Here is a 15,403-nt window from a genome sequence, read left to right as displayed (position 1 = left end):
GTTTCCGGGCAAACATCCCCTCCCCCCTCCCCTTCCTTATGGGTGTTCCCCTCCCAACCCTCCCCCCATTGCCGCCCTCCCCCCATAGACTAGTTCACTGGGGGTTCAGTCTTAGCAGGACCCAGGGCTTCCCCTTCCACTGGTACTCTTACTAGGATATTCATTGCTACCTATGGGGTCAGAGTCCAGGATCAGTCCATGTATAGTCTTTAGGTAGTGGCTTAGTCCCTGGAAGCTCTGGTTGCTTGGCATTGTTGTACTTTTGGGGTCTCGAGCCCCTTCAAGCTCTTCCAGTTCTTTCTCTGATTCCTTCAATAGAGGACCTATTCTCAGTTCAGTGGTTTGCTGCTGGCATTCGCCTCTGTATTTGCTGTATTCTGGCTGTGTCTCTCAGGAGTGATCTACATCCGGCTCCTGTCGGTCTGCACTTCTTTGCTTCATCCATCTTGTCTAATTGGGTGGCTGTATATGTATGGGCCACATGTGGGGCAGGCTCTGAATGGGTGTTCCTTAAGTCTCTGTTTTAATCTTTGCCTCTCCCTTCCCTACCAAGGGTATTCTTTTTCCTCATTTAAAGAAGGAGTGAAGCATTCACATTTTGATCATCCGTCTTGAGTTTCGTTTGTTCTAGGGATCTAGGGTAATTCAAGCATTTGGGCTAATAGCCACTTATCAATGAGTGCATACCATGTATGTCTTTCTGTGATTGGGTTAGCTCACTCAGGATGATATTTTCCAGTTCCAACCATTTGCCTACAAATTTCATAAACTCGTTGTTTTTGATAGCTGAGTAATATTCCATTGTGTAGATGTACCACATTTTCTGTATCCATTCCTCTGTTGAAGGGCATCTGGGTTCTTTCCATTTTCTGGCTATTATAAATAAGGCTGCGATGAACATAGTGGAGCACGTGTCTCTTTTATATGTGGAGGCATCTTTTGGGTATATGCCCAAGAGTGGTATAGCTGGATCCTCAGGCAGCTCAATGTCCAATTTTCTGAGGAACCTCCAGACTGATTTCCAGAATGGTTTTACCAGTCTGCAATCCCACCAACAATGGAGGAGTGTTCCTCTTTCTCCACATCCTCGCCAGCATCTGCTGTCACCTGAGTTTTTGATCTTAGCCAATCGCACTGGTGTGAGGTGAAATCTCAGGGTTGTTTTGATTTGCATTTCCCTTATGACTAAAGATGTTGAACATTTCTTTAGGTGTTTCTCAGCCATTCGGCATTCCTCAGCTGTGAATTCTTTGTTTAGCTCTGAACCCCATTTTTAATAGGGTTATTTGTTTCCCTGCGGTCTAACTTCTTGAGTTCTTTGTATATTTTGGATATAAGGCCTCTATCTGTTGTAGGATTGGTAAAGATCTTTTCCCAATCTGTTGGTTGCCGTTTTGTCCTAACCACAGTGTCCTTTGCCTTACAGAAGCTTTGCAGTTTTATGAGATCCCATTTGTCGATTCTTGATCTTAGAGCATAAGCCATTGGTGTTTTGTTCAGGAAATTTTTTCCAGTGCCCATGTGTTCCAGATGTTTCCCTAGTTTTTCTTCTATTAGTTTGAGTGTGTCTGGTTTGATGTGGAGGTCCTTGATCCACTTGGACTTAAGCTTTGTACAGGGTGATAAGCATGGATCGATCTGCATTCTTCTACATGTTGCTCTCCAGTTGAACCAGCACCATTTGCTGAAAATGCTATCTTTTTTCCATTGGATGGTTTTGGCTCCTTTGTCAAAAATCAAGTGACCATAGGTGTGTGGGTTCATTTCTGGGTCTTCAATTCTATTCCATTGGTCTATCTGTCTGTCTCTGTACCAATACCATGCAGTTTTTATCACTATTGCTCTGTAATACTGCTTGAGTTCAGGGATAGTGATTCCCCCTGAAGTCCTTTTATTGTTGAGGATAGCTTTAGCTATCCTGGGTTTTTTGTTATTCCAGATGAATTTGCAAATTGTTCTGTCTAACTCTTTGAAGAATTGGATTGGTATTTTGATGGGGATTGCATTGAATCTGTAGATTGCTTTTCGTAAAATGGCCATTTTTACTATATTAATCCTGCCAATCCATGAGCATGGGAGATCTTTCCATCTTCTGAGGTCTTCTTCAATTTCTTTCCTCAGTGTCTTGAAGTTCTTATTGTACAGATCTTTTACTTGCTTGGTTAAAGTCACACCGAGGTACTTTATATTATTTGGGTCTATTATGAAGGGTGTCGTTTCCCTAATTTCTTTCTCGGCTTGTTTCTCTTTTGTATAGAGGAAGGCAACTGATTTATTTGAGTTAATTTTATACCCAGCCACTTTGCTGAAGTTGTTTATCAGTTTTAGTAGTTCTCTGGTGGAACTTTTGGGATCACTTAAATATACTATCATGTCATCTGCAATTAGTGATATTTTGACCTCTTCTTTTCCGATCCCTTTGATCCCCTTTTGTATCCTTTGATCTCCTTTTGTTGTCTGATTGCTCTGGCTAGAACTTCAAGAACTATATTGAACAAGTAGGGAGAGAGTGGGCAGCCTTGTCTAGTCCCTGATTTTAGTGGTATTGCTTCAAGTTTCTCTCCATTTAGTTTAATGTTAGCAACTGGTTTGCTGTATATGGCTTTTACTATGTTTAAGTATGGGCCTTGAATTCCTATTCTTTCCAGGACTTTTATCATGAAGGGGTGTTGAATTTTGTCAAATGCTTTCTCAGCATCTAATGAAATGATCATGTGGTTCTGTTCTTTCAGTTTGTTTATATAATGGATCACGTTGATGGTTTTCCGTATATTAAACCATCCCTGCATGCCTGGGATGAAGCCTACTTGATCATGGTGGATGATTGTTTTGATGTGCTCTTGAATTCGGTTTGCCAGAATTTTATTGAGTATTTTTGCGTCGATATTCATAAGGGAAATTGGTCTGAAGTTCTCTTTCTTTGTTGTGTCTTTGTGTGGTTTAGGTATAAGAGTAATTGTGGCTTCGTAAAAGGAATTCGGTAGGGCTCCATCTGTTTCAATTTTGTGGAATAGTTTGGATAATATTGGTATGAGGTCTTCTATGAAGGTTTGGTAGAATTCTGCACTAAACCCGTCTGGACCTGGGCTCTTTTTGGTTGGGAGACCTTTAATGACTGCTTCTATTTCCTTAGGAGTTATGGGGTTGTTTAACTGGTTTATCTGTTCCTGATTTAACTTCGATACCTTGTATCTGTCTAGGAAATTGTCCATTTCCTGAAGATTTTCAAATTTTGTTGAATATAGGTTTTTATAGTAAAATCTGATGATTTTTTGAATTTCCTCTGAATCTGTAGTTATGTCTCCCTTTTCATTTCTGATTTTGTTAATTTGGACGCACTCTCTGTGTCCTCTCGTTAGTCTGGCTAAGGGTTTATCTATCTTGTTGATTTTCTCAAAGAACCAACTTTTGGTTCTGTTGATTCTTTCTATGGTCCTTTTTGTTTCTACTTGGTTGATTTCAGCTCTGAGTTTGATTATTTCCTGCCTTCTACTCCTCCTGGGTGTATTTGCTTCTTTTTGTTCTAGAGCTTTTAGGTGTGCTGTCAAGCTGCTGACATATGCTCTTTCCTGTTTCTTTCTGCAGGCACTCAGCGCTATGAGTTTTCCTCTTAGCACAGCTTTCATTGTGTCCCATAAGTTTGGGTATGTTGTATCTTCATTTTCATTAAATTCTAAAAAGTTTTTTAATTTCTTTCTTTATTTCTTCCTTGACCAGGTTATCATTGAGTAGAGCATTGTTCAATTTCCACGTATATGTGGGCATTCTTCCCTTATTGTTATTGAAGACCAGTTTTAGGCCGTGGTGGTCCGATAGCACGCATGGGATTATTTCTATCTTTCTGTACCTGTTGAGGCCCGTTTTTTGACCAATTATATGGTCAATTTTGGAGAAAGTACCATGAGGAGCTGAGAAGAAGGTAAATCCTTTGGCTTTAGGATAGAATGTTCTATAAATGTCCGTTAAGTCCATTTGGCTCATGACTTCTCTTAGTCTGTCGACATCACTGTTTAATTTCTGTTTCCATGATCTGTCCATTGATGAGAGTGGGGTGTTGAAATCTCCCACTATTATTGTGTGAGGTGCAATGTGTGTTTTGAGCTTTAGTAAGGTTTCTTTTACGTATGTAGGTGCCCTTGTATTTGGGGCATAGATATTTAGGATTGAGAGTTCATCTTGGTGGATTTTTCCTTTGATGAATATGAAGTGTCCTTCCTTATCTTTTTTGATGACTTTTAGTTGGAAATTGATTTTATTTGATATTAGAATGGCTACTCCAGCTTGCTTCTTCTGACCATTTGCTTGGAAAGTTGTTTTCCAGCCTTTCACTCTGAGGTAGTGTCTGTCTTTGTCTCTGAGGTGTGTTTCCTGTAGGCAGCAGAATGCAGGGTCCTCGTTGCGTATCCAGTTTGTTAATCTATGTCTTTTTATTGGGGAGTTGAGGCCATTGATATTGAGAGATATTAAGGAATAGTGATTATTGTTTCCCTTTATATTCATATTTGGATGTGAGGTTATGTTTGTGTGCTTTCATTCTCTTTGTTTTGTTGCCAAGACGATTAGTTTCTTGCTTCTTCTAGGGTATAGCTTGCCTCCTTATGTTGGGCTTTACCATTTATTATCCTTTGTAGTGCTGGATTTGTAGAAAGATATTGTGTAAATTTGGTTTTGTCATGGAATATCTTGGTTTCTCCATCAATGTTAATTGAGAGTTTTGCTGGATACAGTAACCTGGGCTGGCATTTGTGTTTTCTTAGGGTCTGTATGACATCAGTCCAGGATCTTCTGGCCTTCATAGTTTCTGGCGAGAAGTCTGGTGTGATTCTGATAGGTCTCCCTTTATATGTTACTTGACCTTTTCCCCTTACTGCTTTTAATATTCTTTCTTTATTTTGTGCGTTTGGTGTTTTGACAATTATGTGACGGGAGGTGTTTCTTTTCTGGTCCAATCTATTTGGAGTTCTGTAGGCTTCTTGTATGTCTATGGGTATCTCTTTTTTTAGGTTAGGGAAGTTTTCTTCTATGATTTTGTTGAAGATATTTACTGGTCCTTTGAGCTGGGAGTCATCACTCTCTTCTATACCTATTATCCTTAGGTTTGATCTTCTCATTGAGTCCTGGATTACCTGTATGTTTTGGACCAGTAGCTTTTTCCGCTTTACATTATCTTTGACAGTTGAGTCAATGATTTCTATGGAATCTTCTGCTCCTGAGATTCTCTCTTCCATCTCTTGTATTCTGTTGGTGAAGCTTGTATCTACAGCTCCTTGTCTCTTCTTTTGGTTTTCTATATCCAGGGTTGTTTCCATGTGTTCTTTCTTGATTGCTTCTATTTCCATTTTTAATTCCTTCAACTGTTTGATTGTGTTTTCCTGGAATTCTTTCAGGGATTTTTGCGATTCCTCTCTGTAGGCTTCTTCTTGTTTATTAATGTTTTCCTGTGTTTCCCTAAGTGTGTTCATGTCTTTCTTGAAGTCCTCCAGCATCATGATCAAATATGATTTTGAAACTAGATCTTGCTTTTCTGGTGTGTTTGGATATTCCATGTTTGTTTTGGTGGGAGAATTGGGCTCCGATGATGGCATGTAGTCTTGGTTTCTGTTGCTTGGGTTCCTGCGCTTGCCTCTTGCCATCAGATTATCTCTAGTGTTACTTTGTTCTGCTATTTCTGACAGTGGCTAGACTGTCTATAAGCCTGTGTGTCAGGAGTGCTGTAGACCTGTTTTCCTCTCTTTCAGTCAGTTATGGGGACAGAGTGTTCTGCTTTCGGGCGTGTAGTTTTTCCTCTCTACAGGTCTTCAGCTGTTCCTGTGGGCCTGTGTCTTGAGCTCACCAGGCAGCTTTCTTGCAGCAGAAAATTTGGTCTTACCTGTGGTCCCGAGGCTCAAGTTCGCTTGTGGGGTGCTGCCCAGGGGCTCTCTCCAGCGGCAGCAACTAGGAAGACCTGTGCCGCCCCTTCCGGGAGCTTCAGTGCACCAGGGTTCCAGATGGTCTTTGGCTTTTTCCTCTGGCGTCCGAGATGTGTGTGCAGGGAGCAGTCTCTTCTGGTTTCCCAGGCTTGTCTGCCTCTCTGAAGGTTTAGCTCTCCCTCCCACAGGATTTGGGTGCAGAGAACTGTTTATCCGGTCTGTTTCTTTCAGGTTCCGGCGGTGTCTCAGGCAGGTGTCCTGCCGCTCCTGGCCCCTCCCCCACGGGAGCCCAGAGGCCTTATACAGTTTCCTCTTGGGCCAGGGATGTGGGCAGGGGTGAGCAGTGTTGGTGGTCTCTTCCGCTCTGCAGCCTCAGGAGTGCCCACCTGACCAGGCGGTTGGGTCTCTCTCTCACCGGGTCCGGGAGCAGAGAGCTGCTCTACTTCAATTTTTAAAGTTCATTTCATTCATTACAATTTACTCATTATTCTATCAGGAGGTGCATGCTCTATTCTTGATTTTAACTTTATTACATCTTTCTGGGAAAACAACTAAAACCATCTCCTTAAATTTCTTTCTAAAATTATTGAATCAAATCAAGAATTCTATAGTCATTAATTCATCTAAACAACACTATTATATAAAAGTATGTCTTCATATTGATTTGAAAAATCTGTGTTCAATGTTGTGAGATGATGCCCAGAAATTATTAAGCAGTAATAGTGGCAGGAAAGCAATATCAGAAGTGAGAAGCTATTCTGGAATTGTTCCATGCCTTTCAGAGCACAGCAATCATAGCTATGCAAAATGGTGGGCCATCTCCAGAAAACCTACTTGCTTGCCATCACCTTTCCTACATGGTTGGTCCCATGCACATAAAAGATCTGCCATATGTTCATGACTTTAATCCCTCTTATTGAAATCCTGCTTCTACTGCCAGATGCTGTCTTACACATTGGGTTCCTGTGATAATACATACTGGGGGTGGCAGCGCTTTTCTTCTCAAATAGTTGTATCACCTCTTATTTTCACATCAATATTCCCTTCTTTGATTTTTCCATGTGCCATGCTTAATGACTTGTCAATGTCTAGAACTAGATGGGCCCTGATCCGGGGGACTCCTATGTTGTGTACCAGGATTCAGGATCTCATAAGTTCTGGATTGTGCACATAAAATCTTGTGGACTATAGACAATTGTGGCAATGACAATAGTCTACTGAAGAGTTATGCTGAATATCCAGGGAACTAAGGAACTGGAATGACCAGTGTGTCACTTACATAGTTGCCATTTCTACTTCTCAGGATGATTATATTCCCTTTAATTTTAATACCCATAATGATTTATATTTCTTTCCATTTTTAGAGAGAAATATGTTACTTTCAACTGTATCCTCATTATTATAAGCAAAATGTAAATGCTGTAAGATTCTATTGTTATGCTGAATGAGACTCTGAGCCTGACTGGACTGTTACCTACCACTTGCAGACGTTGATTATAGTTCTGGAACTCTAATATGAAATCACCCTTCAGTCTGGATGCCAGGAGTCGCAGAGATATGCAGTCCAGTTATGGACACCTGAACAATTGTCTTCCTTTTACTTTTCACACACTTCTTTTAAATGAACCATTGTAAGCCTGCCATGACAAACCTATGCTTTGCTCAATAAAAGTACTGCTAATCCTCTTGAGTTTTTGTCTAAGAACAACTGAAATGTGGGTAGATGGAATCAAATGCAAAGAACCCTCAGGCCCTTATCAACAAGTCTGTGTCAAATATGCTGTCTTCTCTGTGATGATATCCAAGTTTCATAGGCACTTGCAGTTCCTTCTGTATAAATTAAGATTCTGACTTTCTACATAAGAAGATTGAAATATAGTAGATAATCTTCTATCTCAAGGAAGGCATGCACTGTAGTTATAACAGCAAAGTTACAGTTGCATCTAACTGACTCGTGTGGATGACTAACATTCACAATATCACAGCCAGCCCTTTGTTACTATCCTTCTATCTATAGCTCAAGGAATCACAGTAAATCCCTCACAGGGTTGACTTTGTATCAGATCATTTGTTTTAAACCTTTAAAGAAAAAAATCACCTCTCCTCTGGATAGGAGAATATAAAACTAACGTTCTTTGGAAGAAAATCTCAACAGGTGTATGCACAGAACTAATGTGCTAGATAGTACATCCAATACAGTACATATCACACATGTGTTATATATAAATATGCATGCTGATTCTATTTTTTAATTTTAAGAATTATACATTATCTGAGGATACTGAAGTGAAAACTTATATTCTGTGCCCCTATGGATGTCTAAAATAAAATCATATAATTCAATGTGTTTGAACTATATAAACATTTGTTATAATTCCATCTGCACCCAGAGATGAGGCTGTCCACAGTCTTTGGATCCAAAACCTGCTGGAAGAGAGCTGGTCTGCCAGAAGGGCTATTCCACCTAAACTCACAGGTAGGACCCCACTTTCTCACCACTGACTATCCAAAGAGAGAGCTGCCTAGAGCACATGGTGGGCAAGAGCCGCAGGTCTGCCTAAGACTGTACACCCCTGTCTCCATCAGCTTCCAGAAGTATACAGGACACTGGACCCACAGGGCAGATTGTTACAAGATACTTGCCATCCCCATCTGAGCCCAGAGATAAGGCTGTCTGACAGACCATAAGACCCAAAACCTGCCCACAGAGAGCAGGTCTCCCAGGAGTTTTCACACTCCTAGGATCACAAGCTAATAGGCTTACAGGCCCACATAAAGGACAAGATCCAGTCAGAGACAGCAAGACCAACAAACATCAGATATTACAAGATGGTGAGAGGCAAGCACAAGAACCTAAGCAACAGAGTCCTAGACTACTTGGCATCATCAGAATCAAGTTCTCCCACCACAACAACTACTGGATATTCCAACACACTGGAAAGCAAGATTTGGATTTAAAATCACATCTCATGATGTTGAGAGATGTCTTTAAGAAGGACATAAATAACTCCCTTAAAGAATTATAGGAGAAACTTCTTTATAGCATTAATAACCTGAGAATAGGAGATTATTTTGATTACTTCAGCAAAGAAGAGAGTCAAAAGACATACTCACTATGGACAGCAACAATCCCTTACTTGGGTCCTGGAGAGTAAAAAAGAAGAAAGTAAGTTAAGCACTTATTATTACTTAGTGTTTTATGACTGTGAATGTAATTGGATCATCTGCCTTGACATCTTTCTGTTATTTTTTTCTGGGATTTGTGCACTTGGACTGAGAGGCAAAATAATCCATTTCTCTCTATAAAGAAAGGAAAAGAAAAAGTAAAAAAAGAAAGACAGGAGAACACAGGTAAACAAGTAGAAGCCCTTAAAGAAGAAACACAAAAATACCATAAAGACAGGAAAACACAACCATTGGCCTTAACAAGAAAAATCCAATGATGGACTTAGAGGAAATACTGAAGGAGATGAGGGTGTTTGTAACCCCATAGAAAAAACAAAATATCAACCAATCAGATGACACCGGAGCTCCCAGGGACTAAAGCACCACCAAATGAGTACATATAGAGGGACCCACGGCTCCAGCCAAATATGTTGCAGCAGATGGCATTGTCCATAATCAATAGGAGGAAAAGCCCTTGGTCTTCTGAAGGGTCACTTCCCCAATGTAGGGTAAAGTCAGCATTCTGAAGTGGGAGTAGGTGGGTAAGAGTGGGAGCATCCTTGTAGAAGCAGGGAAAGGAAGAGGGGATATGGAATAGAAGGAAAGGAGGATAACATTTATAAATTGTATGTAATTTATGTAATTGCATGAAATATCCGAGGAAAATAAAATTAAAAACATTTGCATATATAATTAGGTACTAATATGAATGCATCATGTGTCTTACTTAATTGTATTCACTGTAATATATGAGCCAGTCTCTTTTTTAACACACAGCTCATATCTTATTGAGTCAAGATAGTCAATGATGTTCCAGAATCCCCTGGGGTCTACTAGGGTTGCAGATAGTACTGCTACACTTGTGTTTACATGGATGCTGGGGATCTTAAATAAGGCCCTGATTCTTGTATTGCAGTCACTTAACCATTGAAAGATTTCATCAAGCCTAACATCACGTTTGATGCAGTTGTATGGAGAATTCTCTCCACTAGGGAACAGTTTGTCATTTACTGGAAAACACTTGTGAAAATTAATAATTGGAAGACACTTGAAGTTGAAGTATATGTCTCAGTTTTATTATTAAAAGATAAGAATGAATCTGACCCCATGAGCTTATTTTTGTTTTCTCAAAGTGTTTCAATGTGGTATGAGTATCCATTTTATAATATTAGAACTTCATAACTGAAGATAATGTATGCAAACTTACTATCTACCATTCTGAATTGTTGTTAAGTCCTGCCTGGAAATCAAATCATCCATGCTCATGCTTGTGCATTTTCATGTTCCTGATTGCTTTGAGTGTTTAGGGCAACATTAACTATCCCTTCTATTATTACCAATTGAATATCTAATAGATCCACTAGTGACACATAAAAGTAGTTACAGATTCATGGGTAGGAAAATGCTGTTGCTTCCTTCTTCCACTCTACTAATTACTTGATCAGTACCTTTAATCAATTCTGATGATATTATCAGAATGATATTACCTTCAAGAATGTACTCAGAAAAAAATAAAAGGTTTTCCATGGCACTGAAGCAATTCTCAGTCATATATCATGCTCTAATAGTCCTTCCAGTTCTCGTTCATTTTATACCACTTCAACATTGATGATCTCCTCTGAGTCTTTTATCTGTCCTAGGCATCCACATGAGATATTGATAACTTTCTAAATTCCTCTCATATACATAAATTTCATGTATTTTAATGACACTCAGATGATGCTACATGGCTTCTGAAGTACTGGATCCTTATTCCTGTATGATTTGTTATTGGATATATAAATAGGTATGGGCATGATATGGGAAAAGTCAAGGAAAACGAGATAGAAAAAGAAGCCAAATATCCTGAAACTTACTTTGCCTAATAGCCCGATATATTGAGAGAAGTGTTGATAGCCTGCAAAAGCTAAGAAACCAGGAGATGACTCACTGTGATTCCTTTTGTTATGGGTTCTTTAAAGATGGTATACTCAACATCAAGAATACAAATAGAACCATCTCCTACTAACGAGAATATGAACAATGCTTGTAGTAAATTTACCGAGAATTCCTTGTAATCTATGCCTGTTAATAATTACTTGAGGTTTTTTACCTTCTTTAACTTTTCTGTATGGTTTTATTTTTTTAATGTATGAAATGTTCTTCATAAAGAATTTTGTACTCTTATTTCAAATATATATGTATATGTTTATATATATATATGTTTTTGTATATATATGTTTGTGTATATATATGTTTGTAAATATATATGTGTATACATATATATTAAGAGAGGGAGAAATATTTTACACAAATTTTTAAAGTTCATGGAGACTTTATTAGAATTTTAAAAATTATGAACATATGAATGTAAGAAGCTTCTGAAGCTAGTACCTTATTGCAAAGAAGGCAATTTAGAGAGCCTATGAGGGAACCCAAAAATGTTAGGGAAATATGAGGAGTACAGGGATCATATGAAGAATCAAGAAAAGTTGTGCTTTTGAAAATAATTCCATTAAGCATTCAAGGTTATAAGCCACATGGCTGAATCCAGGTCAGCTATTGTCTTGCTTAATATTTTGAGCTCAGGTATGCATTACATGATGAAAATACTGTGACCTTATAAGAATCAAATCACTTTTTCGCTGATACACAGAAGCACATTGCTCTGATCAATCAAACTGTAGATTTGCATCTTTATTGTTGATAGATTCCAGCTCCTTTTATAATAAATTGTTCTGATATTCTTTATTATGATGAATGTAAGACATCTTGTATACCCAGTTCTTTCCTTTCCTTATGGAAATGACTATTTGTGTGAGTTATTGAGACAGATAAAGAAAGATAATGACATGAATAGAGATAAAGATTCTGTAAGGGTTCATTCAGTTTAATCTCAACTGCACCAGGATCACTCCATCTTCTGAAATAAGAGTTTTTAAAGAAGTGCCTAAATAGGTAACTCAAGCAGGCTGGCTCCTGTGGAGTTCTGTTCTTCCCTTTGCCATGGCAACATACATACATACATACATACATACATACATACATACATACATACATACATGTGTGAATAGACTCCTCAATAAAGGTATATTGATGAAAAAGAAAGACATTGACCTATCTGACTTATTACCAGGGACCATTAGTGAAAATTCAGACTACAACCCTGACTTCCATGAAAACAAGTCTCTAGTAGGAGGATATGATAATAATCCAATGTATCTGACTGATCACTGTCTTGAGAATAAATATTGGGTGTATCTTCTCTCTACTACACGTACAGTAAAGTTCATGGGAGTGATTTCTCAATTTTCACACTTTTACTATGTTTGATTTTGACCAATAGGTCATTCTTCAGTGATAATAACTAACATGAAATAGTGATGTGGTAAGAACCTGTAAATAAAAAATTTATGACAGAAAATCTTGCACACACTGATAACGTACACAAAGTAAATTTATTATGAAGCACAGCAATAGATAAGTACATGATAGTGAGAGAAAGAGAGAGAGACAGAGAGAGGCAGAGAGAGAGACAGAGAGACAGAGAGATTGGTAGCTTGTTAGTTTGATTCATTTAGAGGTAAATGAAAATAAATAAATAGGGAAGAGAGCAGACCACCCAGGAGTGCAGACATCCTTAGTCCAGAGGAAAGACTACCACCTCTGCACACCTTAGCCCACATCTCTAGTCCAAGGGGAAACTTCACAGTGCCTCTGGACACAGGGATACAGGAACAGACAGCGCCCAGTACCCGAGGTTCTGGTCTGTACCCAGAAACAAACAGAACTAACCAAACAGCTCCTTGCACCCAAATCCCATGGGGGGAGAGAGCTAGAACCACAGAAGTGTGGATACTCCTGAGAAATCAGAGGAGAATACCCTCTGCTCAAAGCCCACAGCCAAGAGAGAATTGCATAGTGCCAACTGTGCCCAAGGGTGCAAGGACCTACTCTAGCAACCAGGGGCAGGACCTTTTGATTCCTGCCCATGGCTGGAGCTGAAAGACAGTCTCCAGAAGTACTGCCACAGCTGAGAGCAGAGGTAAGATCCACTTTTCTGCCACCAAGTGACCTGCCTGGTGGATTCAGGAAACGCAGAGACAGAAGTCCTCTGGGTAGGGCAATACCATTTCTGGTTCTGCCAGGAAGTGAGCTGATACCCTCCCACACTTCCCTGCACCCAAATCCCTAGGGAAGTGAGTAAACCACCAAGCAGTCCAGACATCCTGAGGCCACAGGACAGACTGTCAACTCTGCACACCTCGGCCCACATCCCTAGTCCAAGGGGAAACTGCACAGTGCCTCTGGACACAGGGATATAGGAACAGACAGCCATGGCTACGCACAGCTCTGGTCTGTGCCTAGGACCAAACAGAACTGGCCAAACAGCTCACTGCACAAATCCCGTGGTGGAGAGAGCAGGACCCTTAGAAGTGTGGACACTCCTGAGAAGTCAGAGGAGACTACCCTCTGCCCACAGTCCAGACCCAAGAGGGAATTGCATAGTGCTACTGTGCCCACTGGGAGCAAGGACCTAAGAATAATGAGAGACAGGACCCTTTGATTCCTGCCCATATCTAGAGCTGAAAGATAGGATCAAGGAATGCCAACACACCTGAAATCAGAGCACCTGTTCTCAGGGAAGGCTGAAAGAAAATAAGGAAACAGTTCTACAGGAGTGCTGACACAGAGGCCTACAGCAGGTCAAGATACTCTCAGAAACAGCAAGCCAGCAAACACCAGAGACAACTCAATGGCAAGAGGTAAGCCCAGGAACCTAAAGAAACAGAATCCAAGACTACTTTCCATCACCAGAACCTAGTTCTTCCACCAAAGAAAATACTGGATATCAAAGCACACCAGAAAAGCAAGATTTAGATTTAAAAATCGCATTTTTTGATAATAATGAAGACCTTTAAGAAAGACATAAAGAACTTCCCTAGAGAAATGCAGGAAAACACAAGTAAACAAGTTGAAGCCCTTGGAGAGGAAACACAAAAATGAAGGAAATGATTATAGGAAAACAAAATCAAACAGGTGAAGGAATTGAAAATGGAAACAGAAAGAATAAAGAAAGCACAAGGGGAGACAACCCTGGATATAGAAAACCTAAGGAAAAGACAAGGAGCCATAGATACAAGCATAACCAACAGAACACAAGAGATAGAAGAGAGAATCTCAGGAGCAGAAGATATCATAGAAAACATTGACACAACTGTCAAAGATAATATAAAACACAAAATGATCTTAGCCAAAAACATACAGGAATTGCAGGACAAAATGAGAAGATCAAACCTAAAGATATTAGGTATAGAAGACAGTGAAGACTCCCAATTTAAAGGGCCACTAAATATATTCAAGAAAATTACAGAAGAAAACTCCTCTAACGTAAAGAGAGAGATGCTCATAAACATACAAGAAGCCTACAGAACTTCAAATAGATTGGACCAGAAGAGAAATTCCTCCAGTTGCATAATAGTTAAAACACCAAATGCACAAAACAAAGAAAGAACACTAAAAGCAGTAAGGGAAAAGGATCAAGTAACATATAAAGGCATACCTATCAGAATTACACCAGACTTCTCAACAGAGACTATGAAAGTCAGAAGATCTTGGACAGATGTCATACAGACCCTAAGAAAACACAAATGCCAGCCCAAGTTACTGTATACAGCAAAACTTTCATTTAGCATAGATGGAGAAACCAAGATATTCTATTACAAAACCAAATTTACACAATATCTTTCTACAATCCAGCCCTACAAAGGATAATAGATGGAAAACTTTAACACAAGGAGCAAACCTACACCATACAGAAAGCAAGAATATAATTTACTTCCAAAGAAATCAAAATAGAGACAAACAAACATAATTCTACCTCTAACAATGAAAATAACAGGAAGCGACAATCCCTATTCCTTAATATCTCTCAATATCAATGGTCTCAAATCCCCAATAAAAAGACATAGATTAACAGGCTGGATATGTAAAAAAAAGGAGCCAGCATTTTGCAGCATGCAGGAAACACACCTCAAAGACAAAGACAGTCACTACCCCAGAGTTAATGGCTGGAAAACAAATTTCCAAGCAAATGGCCCAAATAAAGAAGCTGGAGTTGCCATTCTAATATCAAATAAAATTGACTTTCACCCAAAAGTTATTAAAAATATAAGGAAGGACATTTCATATTCATCAAAGGAAAAACCAACCAAGATGAACTATCAATTGTAAATATCTATGCTCCAAATGCAAGGGCACCAACATTCATAAAAGAAACCTTACTAAAGCTCAAAGCACACATTGCACATCACATGATAATAGTAGGAGATTTCAACACCCCACTCTCA

Source organism: Rattus norvegicus, chromosome 3 (genome assembly GCF_036323735.1).
Source record: "Rattus norvegicus strain BN/NHsdMcwi chromosome 3, GRCr8, whole genome shotgun sequence".
NCBI classification, from domain to species: domain Eukaryota; kingdom Metazoa; phylum Chordata; class Mammalia; order Rodentia; family Muridae; genus Rattus; species Rattus norvegicus.
Note: the sequence above shows the minus strand (reverse complement) of the source record.